Below are 15,150 nucleotides of genomic sequence, written 5' to 3' on the forward strand. Positions count from 1 at the left end.
ATAGGATCAATCTGGGTAGATCTCACTTTTTTCCACTTTGCTTTTAAGAACTCTGCCAGTGCCCTGGTTTTGGCATGGAAATCACTGGACATAATTCCTGAGAGAGAAGGAAAGTCACCCTGAAGGGGTTAGAAAAAGGAGCCTTTCTACCTTGTTCTATGGTTTTACTACTCCTGGCTGCTGTAAGGAGCTTTCTTCAGGCCAGCAGGGTGTTGTCTTCAGGTCCATATCTGGTTAGAGCTAGGTGACCAGAAGCCCATGCCCTAGGAGGTCTAGGTCCACCTAGGGCATGGATGGTTCTTCCCCACTCCTGGGTGACTGGGTAACCTGATTCAGCGTGTGCCTTCTTGCTCTCAGCTCCACGAGTCTCCTGACATGTCATGGGGAGATCCTAGGGGTAATGTCACATTTCCTTCCCCACTGCCTGCCTCCTGCTGACACACAGGAGCACCCTGACAAGCGTCTACTTCACTCTGCTTACAGGAACTGTGAATAACTGAACTCCCCCCAACACCAAATAAAAATACTGTAAGCAGGGCGCCTGGGTGGCTCAGATGGTTAAGTGTCTGCCTTTCGCTCATGTCATGATCTCAGGGTCCTGGGATTGAGGCCAGCATCAGGCTCCCTGCTCGGTAGGGGGTCTGCTTCTCTCTCACCCTCTGCCCCACCCTGCCATCCCTGGCTCCTGCTCTGTCTCTCTCAAATGAATAAATAAAATCTTAACACACACACACACACACACACACACACACACTGTAAGCAAAATAAAGAAATTTCCAAATACTGACAATTTGACACACCAACAGAGGTCCCCATAAAGAGTTTATTTAGAATGTACCATGGACAGAAAGAAAGCAATCTCAGATGGAAGGTTGAAGATATAAGAGAAAATGAACAAATTAAGCAGATTTGTGAGCAATCTAAAACATCACTGAGTACAAAGGCAATAATGTTTTATAAGGTTGAAAAATAGAACCATAACATCCAATAACGGGAGCATGTACATCAGGCAGATGGTGATAAAAGTCAAAGTATGCTAAGTCCTTGTGTTTTTAAACAGGAAGGCAAAGATATTAATGTAAATATTGATGTTATTTTTGCATATCAAAACTCACAGGGTGACCACTAAAGCAATAGAAGTTGTAGGGGCGCCTTGGTGGCTCAGTTGGTCAAGCATCAGACTCTTGATTTCAGCTCAGGTCACGATCTCAGCGCTGTGGGATAGAGTTCCCTCACCCCACGCACTCAAGAGGAGTCTGCTTGTCCCTTTCCTTCCCCCTGCTTGCTTTCTCGTGCTCTTTTTCTCTCTCACAAATAAATAAATAAAATCTAGGAAAAAAAAAACAATAAAAAAGAAGTTGTATTAGAACAGGCTGACTGCTTTATAAAACAGGTCCAAAATCATAAAATAGCCAAAACACAGTAGAAATGTATTTCGTGCTCATGTAACAGTGGTAGGCAGACAGAAAAGGTCCTTGGAGTGGTTCTTCCTCCTCCGAGATCTCTTTTCTGGGCTATCTATCCTTTTCCATTGGTTTATATCACATCATCCTAATTACTATGGGTTTCAGGTAGTTCTTGATAATGGTAAGATGAGCTCCTCCTCTTTTTCTTTATTTTGCAATGTTTTGACTGTTCTTGCTTCTCTGATCATCAACAAATATTTTAGCTTGTAGAGTTCCACGAACACACCTTTTGGGGTCAGCCTTCTTTACTATATTGAATTTGCTTCTCTGTAAATGTGGTATTTCTCCTCAATGATTTGGACTTCTTTTGCTAATTTACAATGCAGAATTTTTACTTTTTCATGAAAGATCTATCTTTTGTCATGTTTATTTTATGATATGTTATACTTTTAGAAACTACAATTTTCTTTTTACATTTTCTACTGATTGCTATTGTATATAAATACAATTGCTTTTCGTAGTTTTTTTTATATACAGCAAAGCTGTCTAATTCTCTTATTAATTACAGATTTTTTTGGAGTTTTCTGGGGAAACCATAGCATCATCTTCCATAGTAGCTAACCAGTAGATAATTCTAAAATGGAAAACTTAAGAAATAAAAATAATAAAACTCTATACAAGGATATATAATTATTAAAGAAACTTGTAAAAAGATTTGAAAGGGGTTGCCTTCGAGAAGCAGAAAACAGGATTGGGAGGAGGGACAGGTGACTGCAGGCAGGGTTTCAGTTTAAGACTAATCATGCTACTGTATTTTTCAAAACAACATACTTACATAAAAATTTAAATTAAAAAATAAATGCTGGGATCCCTGGGTGGCGCAGCGGTTTAGCGCCTGCCTTTGGCCCAGGGCGCAATCCTAGAGACCTGGGATCGAATCCCACATCTGGCTCCTGGTGCATGGAGCCTGCTTCTCACCTCTGCCTGTCTCTGCCTCTCTCTCTCTCTCTCTGTCTCTGTGTGACTATCATAAATAAATAAAAATTAAAAAAAAATAAATGCTATGTTAGCTACCTTGATAGGATTTTGCATCACCCAAGTGTATGCATTTGTCAAAACTCAATGAATGCACACTTTAAAATTTGTATATTTCATCGTATATACATTTTACATCAAAAGAAAAAAAAGGAAAAAAAAAACAAAAGAAAAAAAAGGTAAACTAATACTGAATTCGAATTAACTGCATGCATACCAATGTCTGTAATTTACTTTGAAATCCTTCCAAAAATAAGTTGGGTCAGTGAATGGATTGAAGGATGGATAAATATGTGATAAAACAAGTAGTGTAAAATGTTGATGGTAGACTCTAGGAGGCAGGTATATAAGGGTTCACTGTAAAAATTTTTCAGTTTTGCTATGTATTTGGAAAGTTTCATAATAAAATATTGGAACAAATTTTTAAAACTCCAGTACTAAAAATAAATTCAAGAAAGAATCTTCTGTTTGGTGTACCAGCTTGGTAAACTTTAATCTGGAAGTGCTACTAGCTTTCCAGAAGCATTCTATAGCCATTTGACCCACAGACGACTGACCAAATCAAAAAGGGCAGTGACGTGAGAAGAGTGAGGGCAGGCCGATATTTCTTGTTGGCATTCTTACCAGTTTCCTTACAGGGTATGTGCGTGGTTCAGTGTTGAATATTTCATGTCTCTTAACAAGCTTTGTCCTCTGGTTATGAATATCCCTCTTGTCATATGTTCATCTATCTCTTAGCTCCAACTGAATTGTAAATTCATCCAAGCTATAGTTTGTAAACTCCAGGGTCACATAGCCAGTGGTTCATCAATATCAATTTTGCTCTAATACACCAGAGAGGAAATGTAGCTCTCTGGAATAATAGATGTAGGAAAAGTGTAAGCTAGTTGTCTGGGGAATAGAATCATACAATTTTCATTACAGTGGCTCTTAGGGCTTGGATCCAGTCTGGTCATTTTGTAGATGAAGAAACTGAGGGCTAGAGAAATTAAGCAACATATCCAGAGCTATTTAGCTAGTTAGTGTGGTTATCTTTGGATATTTTCTGCTTAAGGCCCATTTTAAGCTATGAAATAAGAAGCTTATAAGATGTGAACTCACATATATTTGAATTAACACCCACCCTTTGCCCAAAGAAGCACTTGATTTGAAAGGAACTATGGGATTTAAGGGACTATGAGATCCTATCCCACCTGTTTGTGGGGTGCAGCAGAAGTAGGAGAACATAAGTGATGGAACGCTCTCCCATACTCAATTTACAACCTCAATTAACAGTATCTGTGGTAAAAGTACTGATCCATGCTACATTGCAGACTAACCTCGAGCACGTTACATGAAGAAGCCAGACACAGAAAGGTCACTTATGGCATGATTTTATTTTTTAAAAAAAGATTTTATTTGTTTATTCATGAAAGACACACAGAGAGAGGCAGAGACATAGGCAGAGGGAGAAGCAAGCTCCCTGCAGGGAGCCCAATGTAGGACTTGATCCCAGGAAACCCCTGGGCTCACGACCTGAGCCAAAGGCAGACAGACGCTCAACCACTGAGCCACCCAGGCGTCCCTGGCATGATTCTATTCATATGAAATATCCCCACTAGGCAAATTCATAGAGACAGAAAACAGACTAGAGATTGCCAGGGTCTGGGGAGAAGGTGAACGGGAGTGACTGCTTACTGGAGACAGGGTTTTCTTTTGAGGGAATGAAAATGTTTGGGAACTAAATAGAGAGAGGTGATTATACAACATTATGAATGTACTAAATGCTACTGAATTGTTGGCTTTACAATGGTTAATCTTCCGTTATTTCAGTTTCACCTTAGTAAGGAAATATGGCTCTCACGAGAGGAAAAAAAGCAAATGTGACAAGATATTAGCCATTGACAGATCTAGGTATAGGCTGTTCATTGTACTATTCTAGCAACTGTTCTGTTAAGTTTAAAATTTTTCAAAATACAAAGCTGGTAACAAAAAAATATCTCTGGGAAACTAAGAAATAATTTAGTGAGATTGCCAAATTGAGGTCAACAGCTGCAATCTAAAATTCATACAGTTGGATATTTATCATTTGATCACTGACATGTCAAAATAGAAACAAACTATTTACATCCTTGGCCAAGAAAGTTTCTAGCAGTGAAAATTACCTTTAAAAAAAGTATGTATTTATTTGACAGAGAGAGAGAGAGAGCACAAGAGGGAAGGGCAGAAATAGAGGGAGAGAGAAACTCAAGCAGACTCTGTGCAGAACATGGAGCCCAACTTGGGGCTCGATCTCATGACCCTGAGATCACGTCCTGAGCTAAAAACAGGAGTCAGACGCTTAACTGACTGACCCACCCAGGCGTCCTGAAAATTACTTTTTAGGAGAGTCACAAGCCAACCATTGTTTAATGTGGGAGCCTATTAAGGTGCAAATTTCTGAACATCAGTGCCTAAAAAAACTTTATTGGGTCCTTCAGAACAGGTTATACTAACGTGGTTTAACTGAAAGATCTGAGCTTTTGAAATGAGGTGTGTATATTCTGGCTTTGTCACCCTCAGACACCCTCAGGTGTGTGTCTGGCTCACACACCTTCTGATAGCTAAAAGCAAAAGGGTACAAGCTGACTGGGAATGTCATAGGAGAAACATTAGGGGCAGAGGTGGCCATCCTGACCCTTGCCGAGTGTTCTGAGATTCAAGCAGTAATGTAGAAAAGATAATCCTGTAATCTCCCAACGTCACCCCATCCTGTAACTTCATGATGACGGGAGAGGATGGCTCATCTGCCTCCATTGCACCACGGGTCAGATGGAGTTTGTGCCTCCTTGGCTCCTTACAGGCCCATGACCTAACTCTAAATCCCTCATCCAACCATCTCTGAGACCTGAGACAATAAATCGACCCATCCACATAGGTGAGAACCTACTTGTTTCTCTAAAATACATGAAAAAAAAATGCACAAAGATGGATAAAGTTGCACAGAAATTCGAATATACTTAGCACTACTGAAACATACACTTAAAAATAGTTAAGAGGGCAACCTTAATGTTACGTATTTCTTACCAGAATACTAAGAGACTCATAAGATCCAAGTTTTATTTTTCATGCAGCAGACCGTAGAATTACTTCCCTTTTGTCTAAAATGGAAGTACACTGCCAATCTTTAAATCCCAATGCAGACTCCAGAAGAAACACAATCTGTGCCTACAGAGGGAAAATAAATCCGCTAGAAAAACACTCAGGCTTCTGCACATTCTTTGTTGAGCAAGAAAAATGGACACAAGAATGGATTAATGGCAGGACATTAAAAATAGAAAAGAACTATTGATTTGAAGGTGTTACCTCAAGAGATAAGTACCAATAAATATTGGAGAGCAGTGGTCTCCATACTTCAGATGATGATGGCAACTAATCTATTCTCCTCAGGGTTTTCTCATGCTTTTGAGATGCAATTATTGTTTAGACACAGCTTTGGAACTAAACAAATCATTAAAGGGAAGGAAGAGGTTCAGTTTGTAAGTATAACTTTTATAGGGTGACAGATACGAGAATGCTCTCCTTAAATAACTGACTTCTTTTTTAATTTTTCTGCAACATTTTGAATTTTCCCAGAATTTTTATCAAGCACACAAGAACAAATTCATGTCCAATCAACAAGGCCTAATAAGATCTTTAATATTTGTCTATTATAAGATCATTGTTGAGATTATAGAGCTGTGCTGACCCACTCAATAGTCACTATAAGCACGGGGCTCTTGAGTATTTGAAATGAGACTAGTCTGAATTGAGATGTGCCATAAGTGTGATATAATCACTGGATTGCAAAGACTTAATACAATAAAAAGAACATACAATATTCCACTAATAATTTTTATATTGATTACATGTCAAAATGATATTTTGGATACATTGGGTTAAATAAAATACATTATTGAATTAAGTTTACCTGTTTCATTTCACTTTTCTAACATGGCTACTAAAAAACTTAAAATTACATTATGTGTTTAGCATTGTATTTCTAGTGGACACCATTGTAAAGACCATTTGAATTTTCCATCTCATTCTCTCACCCTTTAAATATGTCAGTGTGTCATATGTAAGCCTATACATGGGTAAAAATATATTCTGATTGTCGAAGTAATGTATGTTGTCTTTTAAAAAGTGGAATAGGGGAGCCTGGGTGGCTCAGTTGGTTAACTATCCAACTCTTGATTTTGGCTCAGGTCACCATCTCGAAGCCCACCATTGGGCTCCATGCTCAGCACAGAGTCTGCTTATCCATCTCCCTCTGCTCCTCCCCTGCTCTCTCTCTCTCTGGGTCTCTAACAAATAAATTAATTGAACCTTTATTTTTTTATTATTTTGTATTTTTTAAAAGATTTTATTTATTTATTCATGAGAGACCCAGAGAGAGAGAGGCAGAGATACAGATAGAAGCAGGCTCCATGCAGGGAGCCTGACACGGGACTCCAGGATCATGCCCTGGGCCGAAGGCAGGCGCTAAGCCACTGAGCCACCCAGGCGTCCCTAATTAAATCTTAAAAAAAAAAAAAAATAGGAGCACCTAGGTGGTTCAGCGGTTGAGGTCTGCCTTCAGCTCAGGTCGTGATCCCTGGTTCCCAGAATCGAGTCCTGTATTAAACTCCCTATAAGGATCCTGCTTCTCCCTTTGTCTATGTCTCTGCCTCTCTCTGTGTGTCTCTCATGAATAAATAAATAAAATCTTTTAAAAATTACAATCTTTTAAAATACATAGATACATAAAAAGTGGACTATGTAAAAACCACTAAGAGAGGAATACCAAACATTCTTCCCTCTATAATTAAAATATCTGTTTAAGCATGACTTTTATGAACATAACCACAGTTTATATTAAACATTCCACTGGTAAAAGAGTTTACACTAAATAGTATTGGCACTGGAGTTGATTCAGTGCCACTAGAAATTGCTTTTGTTCCTCAGAAATTGTTTCCCAAAGGATTTCTTCTCCATTTGGATTAATTGGGGTGGAGTAAGAAATGCAAAAATATATTTTATTGTACTTGGCCCTATGCATCCTGGAGATGGCTTGGAAATTGTATCAGTTACCTGATGAAAAGTGATCTCTGGCTAAAAAATTGCCAAGGATCAGAGAAAAATTACACTGATTGTCAGCATATTCACAGGACTTAGTTGAAGAAGCCAGGATCTATTTAAATACCATTGGAAAATAAATAAATAAATAAATAAATAAATACATACATACATACATACATACCCTTGGACTTGGTAAAACAAACAAACAAGAAAAACAAAACAAAACAAAAAAAACAAAAATCACAACACACACAAATCATTGGACTTGGTAAAATGATGGCTGAGATTTTTTTTAATGCACTAATTATGATTCTTAAAAATTCATTATTGTCTAGCTAGCAAGCAATTGGCTGGAATGGAACATTTCCCCCTCAGTTTCAGCTGTCAGTACAGTGTTGTCAGATATGAAAGTGAGCCAGAGGCAAAACCCCACAGACAGGAGCTTTAGGGGACGCTTCCAGGTTCTGCTCCTGCAGCTCTGGGACCCTCAGCCAGAGCAAGGTTATCAAAAGAGGTCAGGGTGTGGAGAGGAAGGGCCTTTGTGAAGAAGACAACTGTTACTTGTGCTTTGGGGATGGAAGAATCACACCCTCCTTCACTTTTAACCTGGTCCTTGAGAGACTTCTGGAGGGCCTCTTGGGAGCTTTGGAAAGTGTTTCCTGCAGAGATGTGGAGAAAGGGGGCCCACGTCGCATCTAAGGGAGCAAAGGTGAGGGCTAGAGCCCGGGGCATCTGGAGCACCCGAGAACGGCTGGCCTACTGCGCCAGCGACCGACTATGGAGGGGCTGCTGCGATAGAAGAGCTTGAAATCCATGCTGGTCAAGTCAAAGAATCTAGGAGTGTCTCTCTGGGATCCGATGAGGCCCTTGTGGCTCATCTTGAGTCCTGTCCACTGGGACGCCCTAGAGGGAAGAGAGCAGTTTGTCAGCTAGCTCTTCAGTAGAAAGGATTAAAGAAATCCCTTCAGGGCTGCCTGGGTGGCTCAGTGGTTGAGCTTCTGCCTTTGGCTCGAGTTGTGATCCTGGGGTCTTAGGATCGAGTCCGACATCGGGCTCCCTGCATGGAGACTGCTTCTCCCTCTCCCTATGTCTCTGCCTCTCTCTCTGTATCTCTCATGAATAAATAAAATATTAAAGAAAAAAAAGAAAGAAATCCCTTCAACTGTGGCAGAGGCTGACTGCTGCCTTTTAGCCAAATGATTTATAAAATCTTTGTCCAAAATCATTTATGTATATGACATCACCAATCTATTGAGCAAGACTGACTCTTGCGGTAATCTGCTTATCACACATTTTCCCAGTCCCCAAAGTTCAAAAGCTCCTCTCTCTCTCCTCAGGCCGCAGACCCAGTCTGTCTGTAGCCTCTTGTATGTTTCTATGTCTGATCTTTCCTGCACCTTTCTGGCACCTCTTTATAGGCTTCCCACAGCTGGTTCGTCAGAGTGGCCTGCAGCTCCGGCACTGGAATAATTTCAGGATAATCCTTACGTGTCACCTGGCTCCCACCCACTGCTCCACCCCGCCCCCCCATGCCACCTGACACGTCCCACATATCACTGCCAGACTTGTCCTAACTGCACACCTCCAGTCATGTGGCATTCCTACCTTAAAACCTTGAATGCAGGGCAACCGGGTGGCTCAGTCGGTTCAGCATCTGACTCCTAATTTCAGCTCAGGTTGTGATCTCAAGGTCATGAGGTGAAGCTCCTCACCCGGCTCCACATTGGACACGGAACCAGCTTAAAATTCTTTCTTTCCTTTTCCCCTATTCCTCCTCCCCTCTCAAAACAAACAAACAAACAAACAAACAAAACCCCCAAACCTTAAATGCAATGGTTTGTAGCCCCAGGACAACATGTTACCCAGGGAACAGGGCAAAGGAAGGATTAGACCATGGGGGATTTTAAAACTATACATACACTTTTCCTAAGTCATTCTTCCATACCTGTCCTCCTCTCCATGTCTCCCTCCACCCCTAAAGAATTATTACCGATAGAAATATGTTGTCTATGTGACTGGTGGTGAGGCGGTGTTAGTTAAAGGTAGCAATGGTTTTGTAATAAGTAAGCCTTGAATACTCACTGGATTTCTCTCTCACACTGATCACAATCTACAAGGAGTGCTCTGCTTGAGCCGCCTCCTATGGACTCTTCAGGGACCCCGACTCCTGATACATTGTGGCTCTGCCCTCCTCTTTTGTGAGGTGGACATAGTGATACTATTTTTTTTTAAAGATTTTATTTATTTATTTCTTCATGAGGGACACACAGAGAGAGGCAGAGAGATAGGCAGAGGGAGAAGCAGGCTCCCTCCGGGGAGCCTGATGCAGGACTCGCTCCAATCCCTGGACCAGAATCATGCCCTGAGCCGAAGGCAGATGCTCAACTGCTGAGCCACCCAGGTGACTCTATAGTGATACTGTCTTTGTAAAGGGTTGTTGTCATGGTTGATATGTGAATGTATGCTGGTACAAAAGAGCTCCTCCATATTTCCTTCCCCCTTCCCTTTGTTAGGAGTTCCCTGGTAGGTCAAGTTAACTCTACTAACAACCTGTCTACTCCTCTTCCTGGGCCAGTTTTGAGCATTTTGAAATGTGAAGTTAACCTTTAGAATCTTTTCACCTTGCCATTCATTTTTCTCCTCTTGCTTCTAGCCTGTCCTATATCCCTCTTCCAGGGTATGGAGGCTCTTGTTCTCAGTCATCAGAGTAAGAAAAGCTCTGATATCTTTTTTTTTTTTTTAAGCTCTGATATCTTTAGTAACCTCCATCCCCCACCCCCCCAATATTTCCTCTTCATCTGCACTCCCAATCTAATCTCCAAGGGACGATATATTTTTTTAAAAACTGGGATATTCTTCTCTAAGTGGTATCTGTACCACAATAGTTTATTTCTATAGGTAGAAGCTCTTCAAGACTCAATAGAAGAAAAAGCCCTTACTGGAGGGACTTCAGGCATGGAAATAGAGGAAGGGGGAAACATTTGGGAAGGTGAATACCTGCCAGGTGGGTAGATGACAGCTCTGCCTCTCATTCTATTCTTCTTCTTTCCTTCCTTTTACCTTATGCAGAGAATTTAGTGTATGTAGACCCTTTCACAAGACAAAACCACTGTCTTAATTTTGGACCTAAAATATTTCAGAATAAATGCAAATTTTTTTATAAAAAGAAGAATTTTAGAGAGCATTTCTTCTAGGTATGCTTAGGTGGGTATCATTCATTCATTCATTCATTCATGTGTCCAGTGCTAACCTTGTTGGGGAAATTTTCACTTGATCTTAGCCAAAAGGCCGAGAATCGGTTGTTAGGGAAGTTTTAAAAGATAGCCACAGGGGTGCCTGTGTGGCTCAGTCAGTCGAGCTTCTGACTCTTGGTTTCAGCTCAGCTCAGGTCATGATCTCAGGATTGTGGGATCAAGCCCTGTGTCTGGCTCCATACTCAGCACGGAGTCTGCTTGTCTCTCTCCCTCTGCTCCTCCTCCTCCCCCACCCCCTCACTCTCTCTCATAAACAAACAAACAAACAAACAAATAAATAAGTAAGTAAATAAATAACTAAAAGCTTTTTTAAAAAAAGATAGCCACAAATTCTTTGACTATCCTTCCATAAATTGGTGGGGTCTAATTCTCCCCTTCCGCCATCTTGAATCTGGGCTGACCTTACTTGGAAGCAAGAGAACGAGTCAGAAATGATGTAAGATTTCCAAGTCCTTGTCAGAAGAAGCCTTGAAGCCTCTCCTAAGTTCTCTCTGAATACCTGCTCACCAGATAGCTTCCTCTTGGGACCCAGCCACCATGCTGTGAGAAGCCCAGACCACATGGCAAGGCCAGATGTAGGTACTCCAGTAGATCTGCAGTTGCACTCCCAGCTGACAGTCATGATTGACTGCCAGACTTGTGAACAAGCCATGGTGGATGTCCAGCCCAGCTGAGGTTCTGATAACTGTGAGCACACAGACATCTGAACATAATCGTGTGAGAGATCTCATTGAGCCTTCCCTGAATTCCTCATAAAATGGTGAGCAAAATGAAATGGTTGTGTTAACACCCTAAATTTGGGAGTAATTTGTTACACAGCAATTGATAGCTGGAATATTTGTCATGTTCATTTTTCTTTTATAATCCTGTCTTTTAAAAAGACTCAAATTTTGTTTCCAGCAAAGACTACAGGGCTCCTGGCCCCATAACATGTTAATACCCTTTCAAAATTTTCTTCCTTGGAGAAAGAAAAGAAGCAGGTTCCAGGTGATCTTCCAAAAACACATTCCTTGATTTCAAAATTTTACCTTCCTTCTGATGTCTCAAAGCAGTGACCATGAGTTAAGTTAATATCCTCATATTCTCTCAGAAGTCATACTTTGGGAATAGGAAAGGAACACCCAAATACAACCCAATAAAATAATGTTCCAATGTCCTAGTAAAACATGTTGCGAGAGAAGACAATTAGTTTTTCATTGAGCAACCCACCTACAGTGTTACCTTTTTGGGCACATTTTGCACATATTCCACCTGTGATGAAGCAGAGTGTATCTTGCCAGCATAGACATTTCTCTTAAGAATAAGAATTTTCTAGATTGATCAGGCCTAGAACTTGTATATAATCATCAGGGAACAAAGAAAACACAGTGTCTTTTAAAGTTCCAATGTTTACAATTGACTACTGAAGTTCCTCCCAAAAATGTTCTTTGTTGTATATTTTTCAAAGTAAGTCTGACCCAAAGCAAAGAATATTGACAAAATAGAGTTCAATGAAAGAAAAGAAGAGAACATACCGCTTTGCAACAGAAATTTTCATGCAAGGGGCACCTGGGTGGCTCGGTGGTTGACCATCTGCCTTTGGCTCAGGTCATGATCCCGGGGTCTGGGGATGGAGTTCCACATCAGGCTCCCTCTGCCTATGTCTCTGCCTCTTTCATGAATAAATGAATAAGTGAATGAATGAATGAATGAATAAATAAATAAATAAATAAATAAATTTTCAAAAAAGAAATTTTCATGCAAGAGAATAAAATTGAAATAATATGGCCATTTAAATGTGAGAATTTATAAATATGGGAACTAGATCCTACCTCAGTTAAGATATATGACTCCTCAGATGCAGAGACAAGCACTGGACTTTATGCACTGGCCCTCACACAAGAGAGCAAGAAGACAGTGTGGTTGCAATGGAAGACTACACATAGTGCTTGAGGCTCCAATAATTTGGTGTCAGAAGCGGGGTCTACCATCCATAGCACAAGCAGGTCTGGACCAAGACATGCTGGACCTCAAGGCAGACCAAGAATTTTGTGTGCTTCAAATGATATTTTTTTTCAATGTTAACACAACAATTTTTCAGTTGGGGAGCAGGCCTGGCACCAAGATCATTTTTTCGTTTCCATTGCCTACTTGGCTGGAATGGGACCAATGTATATTTTGATGGTTATGAAAGCAGTCACATGTGGAGATCTGAGTTTTTTTTTAAAAGCTTTAGTTCACTTTTATTTTTGTTATATGAAACTATGTGGTAACCACAGCTGGAGCTGGATCCTCTGCACGGAAACTCTGGTGTGGGTCTTTACAAGATGGTCAGTGAATTCCTGATAGGGAAATTTGGTGAACACAGTCTCTTTCCAGGAATCAGAGGTGAGATAGCTGCAGGTCTTGGAGATCGCATCAAAAGTAGCCTTGGCAAAGTTCCCTACAGTGGCAGTGCAGCCCCTGGCCGAAGTGTAGCAGTCGTCAATACCAGCCATCATCAGTAGTTTCTTGGGCACAGGGGCTGAAACAATGCCAGTGCCTCTGGGGGCAGGGATGAGATGCACCAGCACAGAACCACAGCGGCCGGTCACCTTGCATGGGACAGTGTGGGGCTTGCCGATCTTGTTCCTCCAGGAGCCTCACCGCACGGGGAAGATGGAAAGCTTGGCCAGGATGATGGCCCCACGGATGGCAGTGGATACCATGTTTCTAATTTCCATTGCGAATATTATCGTCCTTATAGATTGGTGCTCTGAGTACTTCTCCAGTTGGCTTATCTTTCTACTTGGCTCTGAGCACAAAGGATCCCAGAATAGGAGTGTCTGCTGACTGCCCTGGTGTGAATGGCCAAGGGCTGTCGTGCATGTGTGTGCATATGTGTGCGCGTGTATGTCTCTCCTCTGGAACAAGGTGGATTCTGACACGTTTGCCAATACAGCAGAAGGACTGGTGTTATAAAAATTATCTAAGTTTTATCACTTGAGATTTTAGAACTCAGTAATTTTTCTAGGTCTTTTTCCCCTTTTTTTTTCCAAACCCCAGAGCCTAGATTTAGGAGTCTGTAAACATGATAAAGCCAAGTCTCTGTTCCTTAAATGGCTCTTAGATCCTGGGAAGGTTACTTAACCCCGTTAAATGGTAGTTTCCTGGTCTATAAAATGGAGATAATGCTATTTAGCTCATAAGATGGTTGGGAGCACAAAATAGCATATTGAAAGCATTTGATGTGATTCCTAGGTCATAACAAGCACTGAGTAAGTAGAAGCTATCACTGTTAGAATTAAGGTACTGAGCAAGGGCAATGCACAACCATCTGCCGCCACAACTACAGTTGATGCTCATTTTACATTATGAGCAAAGTCTATAAATAGTTAAAACATTGAACTGACTGTAGACTTAACTAAACCAACCCACTTAAAATGGTCCATCATTTGCTACTTTACAAGGTACTCAAGAGCTATTCACTTCTCTTCCCGACAAACAGATGGCCTTCCCTCATCTTAAAATAGGCAGAATGACTTTGTGAACCCAAGCTGATCTGGCTTAAAAACCCAAGTATTTCTTATTTCTACACAGATTAATAATTCAAAACAAATTTTTCTAAATAACAAACTTCCATTTCGTTAAAAACAAGAGTCCACTAATGGATGCCTCTAAATTTAGCAACCACTCCAGATGTATTATCAGTGGCTTTGGGTTGTATCCCTCATAATGTACACTGATGGCCAGGCATTGGCAGCACTGGGTGGTGTCAGATGCAGCTGGGCACCAGGCCAGGACCATCTTCTTCCTGGGCTATAGATTCTAACACGGTTAGAGTGGACTTTTAATCCATTAATTAGCAATGAAAAAATAAGAGTGCTATTTTTCTGACATAAATAGTTTCAAACAGCCTAATGAGACATAGTAGGACGGCTTCCAAAATTGATGAGCTCAATCGCTGATGGGAGTAGCCGAAGAAAATGTTCAGCACAGCTGAGATAACCCAACCGTTCTTTCCTGAGCTACTTATGAATCCTGAAACTGAAGTTCATGGGAGTTTTTCAGTTTGTTTTGTTTTTTTTTGATTTAGAATGGGAAATGCCTCTAACTATCTCAAAGCAGAAAGTATATTTTTTTTCTTCCCACTGTCTGACATCATCAGGTGTCAGTCTACAGACAGTGTCAGTAGACTCAGGCTCGTCCACTGAAGTGAGTCTTTGGGTTAGTTGTTAGATTAATTACCAGGCTTCCATGTCTACACTTGAAGGAGGAGAACGGTAGTAACTCTGTAGTACTTTACAAATATGTTGCTTTTCCTCCCTTTCCCCTCCACCAAATACTACTCCACCATGGCAATGCAGAGAAGTCTCATGAACATCTCTGTCCTGCTGTCACCCATTTGTGGAGCAAAACCATTTAAAATGAGGACGTTT

At 40.8% G+C, this 15,150-nt stretch overlaps 1 long non-coding RNA gene across 4 annotated transcripts in view; it reads right to left on the reverse strand.

Moving 5' to 3' along the window:
• Nucleotides 1–817: 817 nt before the first annotated feature.
• LOC140627621 (uncharacterized) overlaps nucleotides 818–15,150 on the reverse strand; it is a 35,138-nt gene continuing 20,805 nt past the window's right edge. For 3 of the 4 annotated variants that reach the window (XR_012026277.1, XR_012026275.1, XR_012026274.1), the window contains exon 5: nucleotides 818–1,329. This is a non-coding gene — a long non-coding RNA (uncharacterized lncRNA). Of the gene's footprint in view, nucleotides 1,330–7,561; nucleotides 8,403–15,150 lie in introns of those variants that run through there. The other variant, XR_012026276.1, reaches the window with a different exon arrangement.

Source organism: Canis lupus, chromosome X (assembly GCF_048164855.1).
Source record: "Canis lupus baileyi chromosome X, mCanLup2.hap1, whole genome shotgun sequence".
Taxonomy (NCBI): Eukaryota; Metazoa; Chordata; class Mammalia; order Carnivora; family Canidae; genus Canis; species Canis lupus.